General features: G+C 37.7%; 1 pseudogene; it reads left to right on the forward strand.

Moving 5' to 3' along the window:
• The first annotated feature begins 1777 nt into the window (after positions 1-1777).
• Positions 1778-5058, forward strand: LOC111917675 (protein GAMETE EXPRESSED 1-like; annotated as a pseudogene).
• The last annotated feature ends 15046 nt before the right edge of the window (positions 5059-20104 follow it).

Genomic DNA, 20104 nt, shown 5'->3' on the forward strand with positions numbered 1-20104 from the left:
TGACACCCAAACTCTGGATCTATACTCCTTTCCTTGCTCCCTTCTTCCACAGTCTTTCAAGATGCACACCAAGAGCCTTAATCTTCTCACACAAGCTCAAGAATGAAGTTGGGTGGCTAGGGTTTCGTCTCTGGACAATGAAGGCTATAAATGAAACCCTAGAAATGAGAATAAGATGCTTAAATAGGGTGCCAAGTCCCGAAATTAAGGTTTCTCAACCCAGACCAGACTCGTCGAGTCAGTCTCCCTGACTCGCCGAGTCGGTCACTTAATCCGCGACATGGGTCATGCTCCGACTCGTCGAGTTCCTCCTTGGACTCGACGAGTTGACTCCTTTGACTAAGGGCTTTCCTTTCATTTCTTGGTCTTTCGGATTCTGGATGTTACAACAAGTTGACTCCTTGGACTCGACGAGTTGACTCCTTTGACTAAGGGCTTTCCTTTCATTTCTTGGTCTTTCGGATTCTGGATGTTACAACAAGTGTCTATGTGACAAAAGGGTAACCGGGTTACTGGTTTAATTTGTCTAAAATGACCAATTGGATACAACAGAAAAAACATTATGCCCTCAAAATAAATAAATAAATAAATAAAATAGAGGATTGGATTGTAAATTCTAAAAACATTGTTAGACTAAGGTGTCATTTTCCTATTATTGTTTTATATTTCTATCTTTTTGTATTTTTTAAGTTGTTTTTATTATTGTTTTTAATTTTTTTTACATATTTGTTTTTGTGAATGTTGGACTATATTTTTTTAAATATCCGCTGCAGCTGGGGATGGAAACTCATAAACAATTACATAAACAGAATTTGTTAAACTAAAAACAGAAACAACTTTTTAATTCACTCTCTTTTGAATACAACCTAAACTGATCTAAACATTATTTGTAAGGTACAACCTACTATACAAAGTTACAAACCTGCTTCGGGTGATAAAGTAATTACAAAAATGAAGACATCAACATCATCTTCTTCCTCAGTAATGGGTTGCTAACAAGTCACACCGCCAAATTACAATTTTGCCATGGAGTAATTACGGTATTAGGCGGTCGTCGATTACCAGCGGAGTTAATTGGGTACCGAAGGGTTGAATTGAGTGTGGGAAACAAAATACCGACGATCCATTGACACCCACAATCGTTTCATCCCTTTGAAACCATGTTTTACCCTTTCACACATTTGGTAATCGGTGGGTTCTTCTTCTCCATTCATTTCGAGGCGAACTTCTTTGGGAGTGTTAATTATACCGGTAAGTAATCCAATTTCCATTTGAGGGTCAAGTTTTTATCAGATGCGTCAATGGTAAAAAGCTCCTATTTTTTTGTGCTATGAAGTTTAATAGAGTTATCAACATAGTCTGTGGCAAAAAGTAGAACTCGTATTGATAAGTTGAAAAGTTGTCAATTTCTCTAATTCGTTTGATAATCATGTAAATAGTAATCATCCCACATCGACCAAATGTAAGAAATATGAAGGTGAGCCATCATTATTTAAAGGACTCCCATCATCGGCGACTTTTACAACACCACCGGTTCACACGTTAAACAAAGATTCCCACCTTCGACTAAACTTGGTGTCTCTTCTCGTAAGTGATAACGAAGTATTTACGAAAATATGATTTGTTAAATCCTATTTTGAATGTTTCAACTCTGGGTTTCAATGGTTCAAACTTTGCCGGTTTCTACCGGTTTTGACTAAACCAACCGGGTTTGACCGGTTCAGAAACAGCCGCTTTTTAAGGTCGGAAGAACTGGTTCCTCTGACTTATGAGACAAACCAAATACTATTATAACTTTAATTTAGTTGTGAATCTTCGATCTGGGATTATCATGTCAAGTGGTTATATATGTAACGTTTTCTAGAAGGACAAAAATGGAAGGCGTCTAATGGTTATATATATTGTCATTACTCTGCTATACAAGAATATTTGTTGCTTAAAAGGATTGAAATATGGTAAAACAGTAAAAGTGTATCGTTATATTCATTACCCCATGCTACTTTTTACAGAAAAGAAGTTATTAGCTTTCCATTTGAATGAACGAATTCCCGAATTTCATATCGGTGGTTACAATTACAAAGAATGTTGGAATGTTCAAAGTACCCTTATATATACATTTTTTTAACTTGTATGCCATCGTTTCTATTGGTTCTAGATCACTGAGTTTTTGTCTTCTCTTTGTGATAACATATGTGCTCCTTAGATTATTTTAATCCTAAGAAATGTTGTGTTTTGTCATGCATTCAGTATATATCCACCGCTATTTTCCGGCTTTGAATCATATAATCACAAGTCGGTTGATAGGATAAGTGTTATGTCCGTTTTCTTCACGCAAAAGCAACATATATTTTAATATAAAAATATTATATATATTCATGGGCAGTCATTTTCCGCATGCATTATTTTTTATCTGGTAGGCCCTTCACTTTCTTTTTCCCAATTATGCCGATGCATTTTTATCAATTCTATTCCACTTAAATATTTAATTTCAAAGTATTCGTATTTCTTGCGTCACAAGTTTTACACTATTCATCTTATAAACTGGTCTCTCCAATAATTTTTCTTTTTCGATCCTTAATTATTGGCTTGTATGCATTGCACTACTGATTATATTTCTATAATTTTCATATAGGATTATTATCATTCTTTATTGGATCCGATGAATCACCATAAGCGTTATAATTTTGTGATCCTATGGGTTCTTTTGCTTCTATCACACAACATCGAGTCATTTAGTTGGTTTTTCACTACTGGAAAGGTTGAATCTAGTGAGAAGCCTTCAACGTTTCCCGATGTTTCACACAATGTGGTTTCGGAATTCTCAATGGAATCCTTCAATAGCAAGAAAGGAATGACTTTGGTTGAAAAAGCAAAGAGAAAGGTTGTTGCATCGAATTCTTGTTGGCAAAATGCATATCAAAATCTATTTACAGGATGCTCAGAGATTTTAGCAGGTGAAGAACAACGTTCTAGACTCGCTTGGCATCTTACTGATTGCTTTCAGAAGGACACTGGGAGGTCTCATTTTCCTTATTGTGATGTAAAAGCTCCCATGAAAAATTGTCTTAAAAAATTAGATGAAGATGCTCATAGGATTTATCTTGAGTTCTATCTTGAGACAAACTCCATTTGTCATCAGTTACAGTTGAGTCTCTCTCTCTCTCTCTCTCTCTCTCTCTCTCTCTCTCTCACTCTCTCTAACTATTACTATTGTAGGACGGATGCATTCAAGAGGCAAACAGAAAGATTGGTGAATGAACTGAAAAGGTCTGCTGAATATGCAGAGGAGAAATTAGAGAACATAGAAGAGAAGGCAGAGCGTCTATCGCATAGTTCACAACATATTCATGAGTCATTGGCTTCTATTGGTATTCAAACTCAACAAGTGGCTAAAACATCAAAAAACGTTGAACAACATGTAGGTGTTGTGTTAGATCATTCACAATCGGTTTATGAGCAATCCCTCAAACTAGCGGATTCTCAAATGGAGCTTCGTAATGGACAAAATAAAATGAACGAAAGACTCGATGAAGGGATGATGATGTTGAATGAATCTGCGAATAAGATTGGGGGAGAATTGAAGAATTTAAAGAACGAAGTTGTTGAAGTAGAAAAAGAGATTGGAAAAGTTGGAGATGCAATGTTTATGAAGATGGATACGTTACAAAGCAAAGCTGATGATATTGAGAACATAGCGGAAACTTCATTAGATAAACAAAAACAACTTCTTGATAGCCAAAATGCGGCGCTCGAGGTTCTTGAAACTGTCACAAGTTTTTAATCCCAAGCCCTTGAAGAGAGCAGGTAAATTAGAACAAAAAAACGAAAAAAAAAGTACATAATATATTTCTATGTATATATAATACTTATTGAGTTTTATAATTTGATTTAAGGGGGACTTTGCAACAGTTGATTGAGCTTGGTCATAGTCAACAACAGGAACTTATACAAAGGCAACAACAACTTAAACAAGTTCATGATCATCTAGTTGAGAATTCAAAATCCATATTAGCTGCCCAGGTTCTTTTTTTTTTTTGTTACGATAATTTTTTTTGTTTATCATTGTAACTAATATTTACATTATTTCGATGTTTGTTTGATAGGAAATTTTTGAGTCAAAGCAAACGAGCATGTTTGTTGCAATTGACAAGCTTTTCACTCTGCACAATGCAATTTTGCTTGAATCACGAGCTATTAAAGCTTTCGTTGTGTATTTTATATTAATCTTCACGCTCTATATGTTCACAAGTACAAAGCAAACCTATAATGTGAGGTCCAGGCTTTATATAGGTAAATTAGCTAAAAAATTTAATCAATTCACGTTTAGGATGTTTCCATATCTTACAATAATCTCTAATTCTTTATTTTTTTTATGTAGGATTATGTGTGACATTTGTGACTGAGTTAGTTGTGCTTCGTTATGGAAATGACATTGAACAACAGACATGGATTATAAGCATTGTTAGGTCAATATTCATGCTTCTCGCATCATGTCAACTTCTGTATGCTATATACACATACAGGTAAACATGAAGACTCTAACATTAGAAGCTTTTTTTTTTTTTTTTTTTTTTTAATATCACTTATTGTTTGTGTTATTGAATTCAAGCAGAGATTACGAGACATTGAACCATCGTATGCTACAAGCACTAATTGAGAAGGTTAATAGCATGCAAGGAAATAAACAGATGGTAGTTGATGATGATGATGATGATGATGATGATGATGATGTGGACTGGTCTTCATGGGTTGACACTGATTTACCTGAAGATGAATCGGAAGACTTTGACTATATGCTTCCTGAAGGAGTTGGAGAGGTTTCAATCACCCCTTCAGTTTCCAGACAGTATAATCTTCGCCAGCGTCATCTATAACTTTAAGATCAACAAATTAACATCGAGGCAAGATGTGTTCTCATCAGCTCATTAAATTTTTCTTTGAGATGATACAGTTCTATATATATGCATGTTCTATAGAAACGATAAATATGATCCATAACAATGATAAAATCTAATTATCTTTTTTTGGTTTAATTAGTTATTTGTGCAACCTGTGATATTTTTCCCGGTTTATGCAACGATGTTTTATTTTAAATATATGCAACAACATTTCAAATTGGGGCCAAATACTGTCATATGGGAGTTGGTTGTTTTAAATGCTTACGTGGATAATGTATAACACAAGGGTTTTCATCCGAACACATATTCTTATACCCAACATGCCCATTAAAAATCAGTCAATTAACCTTATCCTATATTTCCTTATTCAAATTCTGCATAAAGAAAATTATGGACCAAATTACCTTTAAACAACCGATTAAATCCAACAATCACCTCCTTAATCGGTTGTTCACACCATTTGTTATCTTGATTGTTGACCTTTCCCGGACACCCGACCTCCACCTCGGTCACGTCCAAAGTCATCACCAACTCCCGACCTTTCCGGACACCCGACCTTCACCTCGGTCACGTCCAAAGTTTTCCACACCCGGCTGTTGTTTGTCACCACACAGAATCCGTTTTCACCTAACACTTCTGTGAAACGAGAGCTTTCTTCCACCGATGAAGAAAACAAAGCAACCCACTTTTCCCGTCTTCTTTCACCTGCAAACGAAGCAAACCCAAAGCTACCTGCTTTGACGGATTTTTCTTTTCGTTTTCTTACGCAACTTCGGTAACTCTCTCCATTGTCCGGTGACATACCCACAACCTACCGCCGAAATCATCACCTTGTCTTGTTTGTGATAGTCCCAACCTTTTCCGATCTAACCAGTTCCTATCGAGAGTCCTTTTCACAACCTATCGGGAAAATTTTTGATCAAGGATGGAGACTGCATCTTTGCGATCTTGACTTTATTCGAGCCTCTACTTTGAAAGCATCCTCAATAGCCATCTGATGCCATCTCCAGGATCGAACCTCCACAATCGGAGCTACATCAATCAACACATGTCTCACGACCACCACTATGAGCCATTAATGCCACAGGAGCGCTGAATCACTGTTAAAAAAAAAAAGCCAAAAACACCGCCACTAGATTCTACACTAGAGAAAATCATGAGCAACACGATCACCTTCATCTCTATTAACACCCATTACATGTCATATTGAGAACCACAGCCATCCTCTGCGATTTACTTCACCAACATCGCATCTTGTTTCAACCGGAAAATCACCACAATAAACTGCAGCCACCTGCTGCACACAACAGTTTCTGCCATCTGTATCAACTAGAACCTCCAAGAAGCCATTGCCAAACACCCGGCTTTTGCTGTGATGGCAGCCCTGCACCCGAAGTCGACTCTCAAAACGGCTTTTGTTGTGATGGCAGCCCTGTATCAACTAGAACCTCCAACAGTTTCCCCTTCGGAAGTCGACTCTCAAAACGGCCTTCTTCCTTTTCACGAGCCCTAAGCTCTGATACCAATTGTTGGTTCAGGCCCCTCAGAAAACACACACAATTACACACACTCAGAACTTACGTTATTCACTAAAGGTGCTTTTCTTGGTATTTTAATTAAATCAAAGATGTGCCTTATACAGGCTTACAAACTAGCAACAGATAAAACAAACGTGGCAACATAAAACAACGAAAAAAATGTTATCTACTAACCCACTGCCACCTAAAGAACCGGTCTTAAGAAGTTTGCTGAAGGAGCTAACTGGCTGGAAGGAAGAAAGTGTCAGGATGTATGTAGACAACAAGTCAGCCATAGCTCTTATGTAGAATCCTGTTTTTCATGGGAGGAGCAAACACATTGACACTAAGTTTCATTTCATACGGGGTTGTATTGAAAGGAAGCAAATTGGATCACAGGCCCTCAAGTCGTCTCTCAAATAACACACACTCACAGGTATATATGTATGCAGAAAACAAATATGGAGAGATGGAAGTATTTTGGACTCAAAGCTACTACTATTTATTCAATCGACATGACACTATTTATAGCTATACATGCCGGAAATAGTAAAACTCACGTGCCCCACCTTTCTAGCAGCAATCATGCTTCTAATAATCCCTAATACCCGGTCCTTCATTGACACTTTCAACTTACTAACATTTATTTAATTCAATAGATAAACTAAATACTAAAACACTACTAAAATAACAACCTATCAAGATTAAAAACCCAACATTCACCCCCTTAATCTTGATGATCTTGATCTTGCTTCATGCTCCTGCTAGCTTCATCTTGCTGCTTTCTTTCTTTCTTTTCTTTTTATGTTTGTTGCCCACTACTTGCTATGATTTTGCTGCTACAGACTCACAGTATCCATTAATCACCAACTCGATTCTTGACTTTTCCCGGACACCCGACCTCCACCTCGGTCACGTCCAAAGTCATCACAAAATCCCGACTTTTTCCGGACACCCGACCTTCACCTCGGTCACGTCCAAAGTCCTCCATACCCGGCTGTTGTTTGTCACCACAAAGAATCCGTTTTCACCTAACAATTTTGTGAAACGAGAGCTGTCTTCCACCGATCAAGAAAACAAAGCAATCTACTTTTCCCGTCTTCTTTCACCTGCAAAACGAAACAAACCCAAAGCCACCTGCTTTGACGGATCTTTTCTTTTCGTTTTCTTACGTAACTTCGGTAACTCTCTCCATTTTCCGGTGACATATCCACAACGGTTTCTCGGCCGGACATATTAGTTAATATAGATTGCAGAAAAATGGTCATCGTGTGCAGCAGGTGGCTGCAGTTTATTGTGGAGGTTCGATCCCGGAGATGGCAGTAAATGGTATGACAAAACCGATTAAGGGGGTGATTGTTAGGTTTAATCGGTTTTTTATAGCTCATGTCTATGGTGAAACTTTAGATTTTATGAGTATTTATTGTTTGATATATTATTTTTAGTTAGTAGTTTTTGTATTCGGAATTGGTCTTTGCTTTTGACCGGATTCTATGGAATTCTACGAGTCTTTAGGTAGAGTAAGTAGCATAGGTTGCTTCATGCTTTACGTGGGTATCTAAGAAGCTATATATACAGTCTTTGTTGATATGAACAATAAGAGGTTTTAGAAAGATGTAGTCCCACGTGTGTTGTAGCAGCAATCTGCCCCACCCCATTAAGTTGTTATGTTTTTTTTCTCACTCTCTGCATGCATACATAAACACCATACACAAACCCATCTTCTCCCTATATTTTCTATTAAGCTATAGAGTAGAGGGCTAATATCCAACATTTGGTATTAGGAGCACACGTTTATTCAGTTTTAGCTTTGCAGTTACTTTGTTTTGTTTTGCTATTTAAAGCCTGTAAGTCTTTCTTTTGATTATCAAAAATAAGAAGGAGAAAACTAGGAATCTTTTCCTGCAATTCTGTGTTTTTCTTTATTTGGGTTTTTAATCTTGATAGGTTGTTATTTTAGTAGTGTTTTAGTATTTAGTTTATCTATTGAATTAAATAAATGTTAGTAAGTTGAAAGTGTCAATGAAGGACCGGGTATTAGGGAGTATTAGAAGCATGATTGCTGCTGGAAAGGTGGGGCACGTGAGTTTTACTATTTCCTGCATGTATAGCTATAAATAGTCTCATGTCGATTGAATAAATTATAGTAGCTTTGAGTCCAAAATACTTCCGTCTCTCCATATTTGTTTTCTGTATACATATATACCTGTGAGTGTGTGTTATTTGAGAGACGACTTGAGGGCCTGTGATCCAACAATTGGTATCAGAGCGGTTTAAGAAGAGGGCCGGTTTGAGAGTCGACTTTCGAAGGGGAGGAGCCTTCGGGTGCAAGGCTGTCATCACAGCGGAATCGGGGTGTTTGGCAACGGTCTCTCGCCCAGACATTCTAGTTAATATAGATTGCAGAAAAATGGTCATCGTGTGCAGAAGGTGGCTGCAGTTTATTGTGGAGGTTCGATCCTGGAGATGGCAGTAAATGGTTGTTGAGGATGCTTTCATAGTAGTGGCGCGAATAAAGTCAAGACCGCAAAAGATGCAGTCTTTATCCTTGATCAGAAATTTTCCCGATTAAAAAAGAGCCTAACCAGAAGCAGAAAAGAGAAGCGGAAAGAAATCAGAACATGTGGGTTTTGATTTGGCTTGCTCACAGCAGGTAAAAGAAAACAGAAGAAGCAGGAGCTTTGTTTTCTTGACCGGTGGAAGAGGACTCTCGATAGGAACGGGTTAGATCGGAAAAGGTTGGGGCTATCACAAACAAGACAAGGTGATGATTCCGGCGGTAGGTTGTGGATATGTCACCGGAAAATCGAGAGAGTTACCGAAGTTACGTAAGAAAACGAAAAGAAAAGATCCGTCAAAGCAGGTGGCTTTGGGTTTGTTTCGTTTTGCAGGTGAAAGAAGACGGGAAAAGTGGATTGCTTTGTTTTCTTGATCGATGGAAGACAACTCTCGTTTCACAGAAGGTGAATGATCTGCTGGTGTTGTGGATGACTGATACCCATGCGGTGGCGAACTAGGGCTTCCAATTTCTCCTAATGTTGGATCGAGTTCCTCCATCGTATCTTGGGCTATTCCTTCACTAGGGAACCTGACCCAAGAGTTACTTAGTATTGGGCCTTCACAGAGGACTTTAGCCCAATCCCATTTCCTTTTCTCTTCAAATACGACATCTCTTGATACACATATTCTATTTCGTTTAGGGCAATACAACCGGAACGCCTTACTTCCTGCCTCGTTTCCCAAATACACCATTTGTTCACTTCTATCTCCCAACTTTGTTAGTTTATTCGTTGGTATCTTTAAGTGAGCTACACAATCGAACACTCTAAAGAAAATGGAGAGAGTTACCGAAGTTACGTAAGAAAACGAAAAGAAAAGATCCGTCAAAGCAGGTGGCTTTGGGTTTGTTTCGTTTTGCAGGTGAAAGAAGACGGGAAAAGTGGATTGCTTTGTTTTCTTGATCGGTGGAAGACAGCTCTCGTTTCACAGAATTGTTAGGTGAAAACGAATTCTTTGTGGTGACAAACAACAGCCGGGTATGGGGGACTTTGAACGTGACTGAGGTGAAGGTCGGGTGTCCGGGAAAAGTCGGGATTTTGTGATGACTTTGGACGTGACCGAGGTGGAGGTCGGGTGTCCGGGAAAAGTCAAGAATCGAGTTGGTGATTAATGGCTACTGTGAGTCTGTAGAAGCAAAATCATAGCAAGTAGTGGGCAACAAACATAAAAAGAAAAGAAAGAAAGAAAGCAGCAAGATGAAGCTAGCAGGAGCGTGAAGCAAGATCAAGATCATCAAGATTAAGGGGGTGAATGTTGGGTTTTTAATCTTGATAGGTTGTTATTTTAGTAGTGTTTTAGTATTTAGTTTATCTATTGAATTAAATAAATGTTAGTAAGTTGAAAGTGTCAATGAAAGACCGGGTATTAGGGAGTATTAGAAGCATGATTGCTGCTGGAAAGGTGGGGCACACGAGTTTTACTATTTCCTGCATGTATAGCTATAAATAGTGTCATGTCGATTGAATAAATTGTAGTAGCTTTGAGTCCAAAATACTTCCATCTCTCCATATTTGTTTTCTGTATACATATATACCTGTGAGTGTGTGTTATTTGAGAGACGACTTGAGGGCCTGTGATCCAACATCATGCACACACACATTCACCCACACAAATTTATGTTCACATGATGATCACGGGGTTCTAAATCCTTTATAAATGTTAAATAATGTTGTAAGCCAGTATTGAATATAAGTTGATGGTTATGACGTGTCTTTGTTTAAATAATGAAAAAATATATATTTTTTAGAATGGCTATCTCACACCCCCATTAATTACCTTACTCCTAAATCTATGCATATTATTAATCATGACATTAAAGAAGGAAAAGATATTACAAAATAGAGGTAATGAGAGTGTTCAATCATTCAACCAAAAACATATACTACAATAGAGAATAACAATCATTAGATTCCTACTCTCAAACCAAAAACCAAATAAAAGAAAGTCCATAATCCAATCCAAACATATGCTTTTTGTATATATTACCGGCCGCCAAACACTACATTATTTCTAAAATACCATAAAATCCAAAATGTAGAATAAGATATCATTTCTACATTCACCTTTCTTTTGATATTAATCAACAATACTTCCATCCAAGCAAACAACTCTGAAAGCGAAGGTAACAGTGGGTTGTCCATATCCAATAGGACTATGTGGCTTGAAACACATAGGATAAACAGAAAACAAAAACATATAGTAAAACAAATAACCCAACCGGAGAGATGATCATTAAGTTAAAGCCACTTTAGTTTGAACTACAGGTAGACATTAGGAATGGACTGATCAAGAAAGTTTTTGTTGACATTTGTTAGGGTTTCCCATTCTTGATGAGGCTTCTGTCTTACTTTAACATGTTTCAGATAACAAGGCTAATTTTTCTTCTCCTTCTCCAAGACCTCCCTCAGCATCTATTGTCATAATCCAAATTTGGCAGCTTAATTTCAAGATTTTTGCACGTTTTTTTTTGTTATTTTACTTATTCTTCAAGTTTGAATAAGTCCAGGCCATGTTGACTAGTTGTTCCCTGTTTTCATGCATACAGTCTAGTTTGTTTCCTTTAAGTTAGGCATTTCCTTTTCTAGTTTAAATACAAGGCAAAAAATGTACATTTGTGCAGTTCTCTCTTCCAAGTTAGTAAATAACAAGTGCAGGCATTTTTGCCTGTGTGTGTGAGTTACTTTTCCTGTCCCGGTTTTCTTTTTATCTTTTGGATACTGTGATACATTTTTTGTCCCCTGTTCTTTGTCTCTGTGAAAAGTCACCATCACCTCTGAAAGAAGCCAACATTTGGTATTAGAGCATGCATGCCCAAATACCAACCCCATGAGAGAGAAAGAGATGATAGGAAATAGGGGTGCAAACGAGCCGAGCCGAGCTCGAGTCTGGCCAGGCTCGGCTCGGGCTCGTTTAATTTATATGAGGCTCGAGCTCGAGCTCGGATCGATTCGAGCTTTCTTTTACTTAGCTTGGCTCGAGCTCGTAAAGAGTTATACAAGCTCGGCTCGGGCTCGGGCTCGACTCGTTTTTATCGGGCGTGCCTAAATAAGCTTAAGCTCGGCTCGAGCTCGTTTACTAATACCCGAAATTCATAATTCCCCGTGAGCCTAATCGAGCTTTGTGACATAGGCTTGAGCTCAAGCTCGATTAATAAACAAGCTTAATATTAAGCTCGGGCTCGTTTAAAATCGGTTTCGAGTCGAGCTTTTAACGATCCGATCTCGAGTAGCTCGCGAGTAGCTTGGCTCGTTTGCACCCCTAACAGGAAACAACCACAGCGAGAAGGAGGGACAGATCACACTCCACTACCCTATGCTGTCAAGAACCAATTATGTTGTTTGGGCTATAAAGATGAAAGTTTTCATGCAGACTCAAGGAGTATGGGATGCAGTTGAGCCTAGAACAACAAACACAGTGGTTGAAGTGAAGAAAGACAAGATGGCTTTGGCAACTATCTACCAAGGCATTCTAGAAGATATGTTGTTGTCTTAGGCGGAGAAGCAAACAACAAAAGAATCATGGGATGCATTGAAGACAAGGTTTCTAGGGGCAGATAGAGTGAAGACAACAAGAATTCAAACCCTGAAGGCAGAGTTTGAAGCTTTGAGCATGAAAGATATGGAGGTAGTAGATGAATTCGTTGTGAACGTGAGTAACATTGTGAGCAATATTCGTACCTTGGGCGAAACAGTTGAAGAGTCGTATGTGGTGAAGAAATTACTACGGGCAGTGCCATCTAAATTTCTGCAGATTGCTTCAACTCTTGAGCAGTTTGGTGATTTAGATGAGATGACAGTTGAGGAAGTGATAGGAAGGTTAAAGGATCATGAAGAAAGAATGTGGGGTCAAGGTGAAACTAATGACAGGAAGCTTCTCTTGACTCATCAAGAATGGACTGCAAGAAGTAAGAAGACGACAAAAGAAGACTCCAAATCCAACCAGAAAGGGAACCGTGGTGGAGGCTCATGAGGACGGCGTAGAGGTCGAGGCAGAGGTGGTGGACACGGTGTTTGTGACATCCCCATTTTTACGGCCAAAAAAGACCGATTTTGTTTATGCTTTATAAAAATCAGAGTACCTCTTTTAAAAAAAATGTTGCGGAATTTGTTCCCAGTCAAACATGATAAATACGTTATCAAAGCATTTCTGAAGAAATGTATTTTTATTCATTTTAAAACATTTGGGATGTCATCATCAATACAGAAACATAAGCATAAACAGAACTTACATTCATATACACTAGTGATCTATATCTCCTTAATGTCTTAGTGTAATGTAACTTCGCATCGTCACCTGTGATACAAGTAAACTGAGTGGGTCGGGTTGGGAGACCTGGTGAGTACATAGGGTTTTCAACCCACAATAATTTAATTATTATGTTTAATCATCAAACAATTAACCCAATTACCCATCCCTATTATCTTCTTTATTCCTAAGTACCTTCCCTAAGGATTTATCCTAAGGGTCGTCTCCTACATCATATTTACCTCTCATCTCCCTACATTGCATTTCCTTATATGTTTGTTCCTAAGGACTCTTCCTAAGGATCATCGCCTACATCGCATAGACAATATTGATTCAGGGATTACTCCCTCAATACGTGCCCAACAAGGGTTAGGGTATCATCTCATGAATACGTAGTTACAACATCGCCTGAACTCGTAATTCACAGTAAGCGGTTAGAGTATCATCGCATGAATAGGTAGTTACAACATCGCCTGAACTCGTAATTCATCACCTACAGGTTATTGTTAGGGTACAAAGTTTTCCATGAATGACTTTGTAATGTTTGACTTTTGTAAAACCCACTTACATGTGGAGTATTATCCTAGTGACACATGAGAGATAGAGAGTGAGAGAGAGACATGTAAACACCTCTATATAAGGTGGGTTTATTCCACTTGTAGAGGTGTGCTTGAGAGATGTAAAAGTGAGTGTGTAAGTGTGTGTTATTTATGTAGTCTAGATCTAGATCCCTTTTGTAACACCATATACATTCAATATATCTCTTAAACACCCAAATCACCATGTTCAATTGTGCAAGCTTTAATTCCACATGTCAAACCATGTTCATTGTCACTACAATTGGTATCAGAGCTTGGTTTTCACGATCAACATGACTTTTGAAGAACGATTCTCCGTTTGGCAATTTTTGTCGCAATTTGAACAATTTTGGTGAGTCTCTCTCTATGATCTCTCTTAATCTCATTTAAATCGTGCGTAACGTTTTTGAATTTTTGATCGTTTTGTTTCATTGGATCTAATCCGTTTCAAACTCATTGTTGATCCAATATTTTTTTAAGATCAAATCCAATCAAAATTAAAAACCAAATTTTGATATGTTACTGTTCATATTCATATTTCATTTGTTCAAGCCCAAACAATCTTCTGTTCATGTTCAAATATAATTCTTGTTACGGATACTGTTCATTGATTCATAACAAAAGCCCACTTCTCAATCCGATATCTAAAAACAATAAGTCCAAATGCTATTAAATCCGATTTAAATGATTGAAGCCCATTGATTCATATCATCTAGTCGACGTATGTTGCTATTCGTCATTCAACTTGTACAAATACTTTATTTGTTGTACAATCGTGTCCATACGCTGTTCTGTTCTTAAGCAATTGATCTTGAATTCTCGTTCTTAGTTACTCGTGTCTCTTAAATCGTTTGTAATTGATTTCGATTTTGGATGATCAGTTGATTGTGTTTGTTTTGAATCAAAATCGAATTTAAATGTTATTCGATATCTTGATTTTGATTTGGGATAAGAAGGTCCAGTTTGAGATTGATAATTGCAATCGAAGGCTTGATTGAAGAAATCGGTTTGGTGTTTTGGATTTTGAATGTACGAAGGGTATTTCTTCTGTTCTTGAGTCTTGAACTTGTAACGATGATCTCAAAATCGATTTCTTGAATGAAAAGCTAATTTCGAATATTTGGAGTCGATCGATATCTTTGTGGTCGATATTCTTGTTCTTGATGTTTAATTGATTTCGATGAAGATATCGTCTGGACAATCTTTGGTTATTCTGAGTTCGAATGGTTTGGTTGAGAACAAATTTGCTTTTATGATGCATCGATGAAGAATAGATGATCGATGCGAAGTCAAGAAAAATGGAATTTGGGCTAATCGATTTTGGATTCGCATATTCTGATTTCGATGATTGCGAATTTGATTTTGAAAATCGATTGCTTGGTTTGAAGTCAAAATCGTTTGTTGTTTATGATGAATGCAATATTGTTTTCTTGGAAACGTTCAAATAAAACAGGCATCACTTCAGTTAGAGATTTACAAGGGTTCGCATTTGGTTAACTGGTTTGAAGGCCAAGAATGTTCGCATACAAAGTATTGATTTGGTTCATTATGTGAGTTCGCAAGAATTTGATTTGTGCAAGTTCGCATCTGTGTCTCAAAAGCAGTTTGCAAATAAGGTCAATAATGTTCGCATTTGAGGATTGGGTTGGTATAAAAGTGTTTCATTCGCATCTAAGATTGATACACTGAGTTCGCAAGTTCGATTGTTGAAATGCGAATAATAAAAAAATTTTGATTGATTTCTGTTGAGTTCGCATTTGAGGTCAAGAACGGTTCGCATATGAGATCAAAATCGAGTTCGCATCTGGGTTTCAAACATGAGTTCGCATTTGGTTAATTGGGTTAAAGATGCGAAGGTGATTAAGGTTGAAATTCAGTTCGCATTTGGTTAGATGGGTTAAAGATGTGAAGTATTCATGGTTTGTAGATGTGCGAAGAATCTAGAAAATGCGAAGTATTTCACTCTAAAATGTGAATTGGGGAAGAAAGCAAATAGTTTCGAATTTAGCCCCTTATATTTTCACGAAATGACACAATTGGTCCAACTTCGCAAATGGGATCATAAAATGACAAAAATGCAGAATTTTCATTTCGCATCCCTGCAGTCTTCGCAAGATGGCAAATTTTACCCAGTTTCGCATTTGGGGTAAAAATTTTGAGAAATTGGAATATTTTCAAATCTGGTCCATGCAGTTTGTGTGAATTTACACATTCTACCTAGTTTCGCAAATGGGGGTGTGTTTCGCATATTTGGCTGTTTTTGGCGCAACGGGTCACTGCAGAATTTTGAAATTGACAATTTCTACCCATTTTTGAGAAATTTTGTCAAAGGCAATCCGTGAATGAAGATAAAAGTTGAATATTTTTTGGATTTTCCGGATTGAAGCACAAAGTTTATGCCACATGTTAAGGGGGAGTTTTGACACGAAAAATTCCGAATAGAGCACGTTCTTTTTCCTTGAAGGTTTTATAATCAAATTTCGATTACAAAAAGGGGGAGAAGTTTTATATGGAAATTCGAACTTGAATTTTTCATATTACGCGGATTTGAAGACCGAAATGATCTTGAAGTTTTGAAGCTTACGAGATGATGCAATTGGAAGTTCGGAAGTGATGTATTCGAAATGGGTTTGGAATTATTGAAGATTTTTGGGGTGTGTTTTTATGCGCAACTTTAGGGTGATTATTTGGAGTTTGGAATACTCTTGATCATTCGTTGCTGCTCGGATTGTATTGTCTCACATTTTAGAGCCCAAATTGAAGAATCATGGAAGAATTGAAGATTGAAGTTCATGTCGACATGTGTCACCTTTGAGGCTCGAACCGCGTAGTTTCTCGACTTTGGAAGATTTGAAGTGGGTCATTCATTCCTAACTTTGAGGGGGAGAATGTTAGGGTACAAAGTTTTCCATGAATGACTTTGTAATGTTTGACTTTCGTAAAACCCACTTGCATGTGGAGTATTAGCCTTGTGACACATGAGAGATAGAGAGTGAGAGAGAGACATGTAAACACCTCTATATAAGGTGGGTTTATTCCACTTGTAGAGGTGTGCTTGAGAGATGTAAAATTGAGTGTGTAAGTGTGTGTTATTTATGTAGTCTAGATGTAGATCCTTTTTGTAACACCATATACATTCAATATATCTCTTAAACACCCAAATCACCATGTTCAATTGTGCAAGCTTTAATTCCGCATGTCAAACCATGTTCTTTGTCACTACAGTTATGAGCCTGCTGGTGTTTCCACGGGGTTGTCTATAATAGTCTGTGGTTGCCATCTATACTTTGGTAGATGACTGCATCTCCAAATTGTCGGACAAGGTTATAGTATCTTTCATCCTACATTGCCGATTCATCATCACCTATCTATCCTCACCTAATTATCATCACCTATCTCTCATCATTTTATTTTATCACACATCAACTATTTCATCTACCCATGTTTTATCCCAACATATTTATAGATATAAAATAAATATACCGTTAAATCTTTTAAAACATGTATAAAATCGTTCATCCAGCATAGAATGCAAGTATTCAAAAAATATGCACACATAGCACGTAATTTATATAAAATACTTCATATCTATGTGTAAGATAAAAGTAACTATGCACTCACTTGATACGGTGGTGACTCGGTACTCGGACAACGCTTCATTACTCTTAAAACAATTTCCCTCCACAAAACCTAGTATCATTACCACTAGGGTTTAGTTCAGTATTTACCAAGACTAATTTTATAGTCTAGCTATTATTAATATTATATAAGCGTTAAACAATACTTATATAACCCAGAATAATAGCCCAAATACTCCTTATAAGGTCCTCATAACATTACTATAATTATTTGAAAGCTAAATTAAAAATTGCGTAAGCGTAGCTCACTTACAGCGGATTTTAAAAAAAAACTGGGCTTTGCTCGGAGCAGCGTTTCGAAACCGAAAGACCCTTTTTCTCGGGACTCCGGGAGCCTTGGGGCTTCCTTCGGGTGCTAGGGGATCACCTAGGCTTAGGGGAGGGTTCAAAACCCTAGAGAGACAACGTTTAGAGAGAAGAAATGAAGAAAGGTGTGAAATTTTCGGAAGAGTTCGGACCCCTTTTATAGGCGCCAGCAGCATCAGGCTACGCTGCGCGTCCAACAGCTACGCTGCGCGTCCAACAGCTACGCTGGGCGCAGTTCGGATAAGGTGCCAGGAGGATCCAGCTGGCTCGCACTCGGTCTCGGATGGATAAGGGAGAGGGTACGCGGGGCGTACCGACTTCAGACGCAAAGTGTATGCGAGGGCGACATATCTCCATCCGATGTGACTTCAGCGATCATCATCGGACGGCTGGGAAAGCGCCACGTCAGCACTTTCGCATCAGGTCTCGCAAATTCGACTATAAACTTTAAAAATTTGTAACTTTGACGTATGAGCTCCGTTTTCGACGTTCTTTATATCCACGCGAAGGTGGGAACGTACTCTACAACTTTCTTTTAGACTCTGTCAGCTAATTTTGAATTTATTTTAAAAGTTATATTTTTAACAGGCCGAGACATGATTAGTCCGTTAAAATTTCATAACTTCTTCATCCGACGTCCGTTTTTATCTGTCTTTTCATCGTTATGCTACTATTAATGAGATCTTCGATTCTCGTTTAGGTTGTGTCGGCTAAAACCCGCTCGATCTAATATTCAAATTTCGGGTTGTACACTGCTAAGTCGAAACTTCGAAAAATCATAACTTCCTCATACGAAGTCAGATTTGGGCGTTCTTTTTATGGATGCGCTCAGTTTAACATATTCTACGACTTTCATTTAGATTACTAAGGCTAAAAGTCGCTCTATCATAAACTCACTATTTACGTCTCCCGGTGCCATGTCGATTTTGCCGTAAAACTTTGACGAGCCATAACTTCTTCGTTATAACTCGGATTTCGGCGTTCTTTATATGTACGGAACCCCTGAGACATATTATACAACTTGGCTAAGATTATTTATTTTTTCGAAAAGTCGTTTCGACCCCTATTATCTCTAAATTTACTAGCCCGGATCTGCGGGCATTACAGTGGTCATGGCAGAGGCAACTCTTCTCACCTGAAGAATGGAAACAATTGTGGGTCCAGAAGTTAAGACATGAGTAGTGTACAATGCTACAATTGTCAAGACTATGGACATTATGTTGTTGAGTGTAAAAATCCAAGAAAAGAAAGAAATCAAGTGAATAACTTGATTTAAGAACAGCTTGATAACTAGCCAGCACTATTGTTGGCATCTTTTGATGCAACTATAGAAAATGGTGATGCAACTGTAGAAATTTTGAGAAATTGGAATATTTTCAAATCTGGTCCATGCAGTTTGTGTGAATTTACACATTCTACCTAGTTTCGCAAATGGGGGTGTGTTTCGCATATTTGGCTGTTTTTGGCGCAACGGGTCACTGCAGAATTTTGAAATTGACAATTTCTACCCATTTTTGAGAAATTTTGTCAAAGGCAATCCGTGAACGAAGATAAAAATTGAATATTTTTTGGATTTTCCGGATTGAAGCACAAAGTTTATGCCACATGTTAAGGGGGAATTTTGACACGAAAAATTCCGAATAGAGCACGTTCTTTTTCCTTGAAGGTTTTATAATCAAATTTCGATTACAAAAAGGGGGAGAAGTTTTATATGGAAATTCGAACTTGAATTTTTCATATTACGCGGATTTGAAGACCGAAATGATCTTGAAGTTTTGAAGCTTACGAGATGATGCAATTGGAAGTTCGGAAGTGATGTATTCGAAATGGGTTTGGAATTATTGAAGATTTTTGGGGTGTGTTTTTATGCGCAACTTTAGGGTGATTATTTGGAGTTTGGAATACTCTTGATCATTCGTTGCTGCTCGGATTGTATTGTCTCACATTTTAGAGCCCAAATTGAAGAATCATGGAAGAATTGAAGATTGAAGTTCATGTCGACATGTGTCACCTTTGAGGCTCGAACCGCGTAGTTTCTCGACTTTGGAAGATTTGAAGTGGGTCATTCATTCCTAACTTTGAGGGGGAGAATGTTAGGGTACAAAGTTTTCCATGAATGACTTTGTAATGTTTGACTTTCGTAAAACCCACTTGCATGTGGAGTATTAGCCTTGTGACACATGAGAGATAGAGAGTGAGAGAGAGACATGTAAACACCTCTATATAAGGTGGGTTTATTCCACTTGTAGAGGTGTGCTTGAGAGATGTAAAATTGAGTGTGTAAGTGTGTGTTATTTATGTAGTCTAGATGTAGATCCTTTTTGTAACACCATATACATTCAATATATCTCTTAAACACCCAA

This window comes from Lactuca sativa, chromosome 3, assembly GCF_002870075.4.
Source record: "Lactuca sativa cultivar Salinas chromosome 3, Lsat_Salinas_v11, whole genome shotgun sequence".
Lineage (NCBI taxonomy): Eukaryota > Viridiplantae > Streptophyta > Magnoliopsida > Asterales > Asteraceae > Lactuca > Lactuca sativa.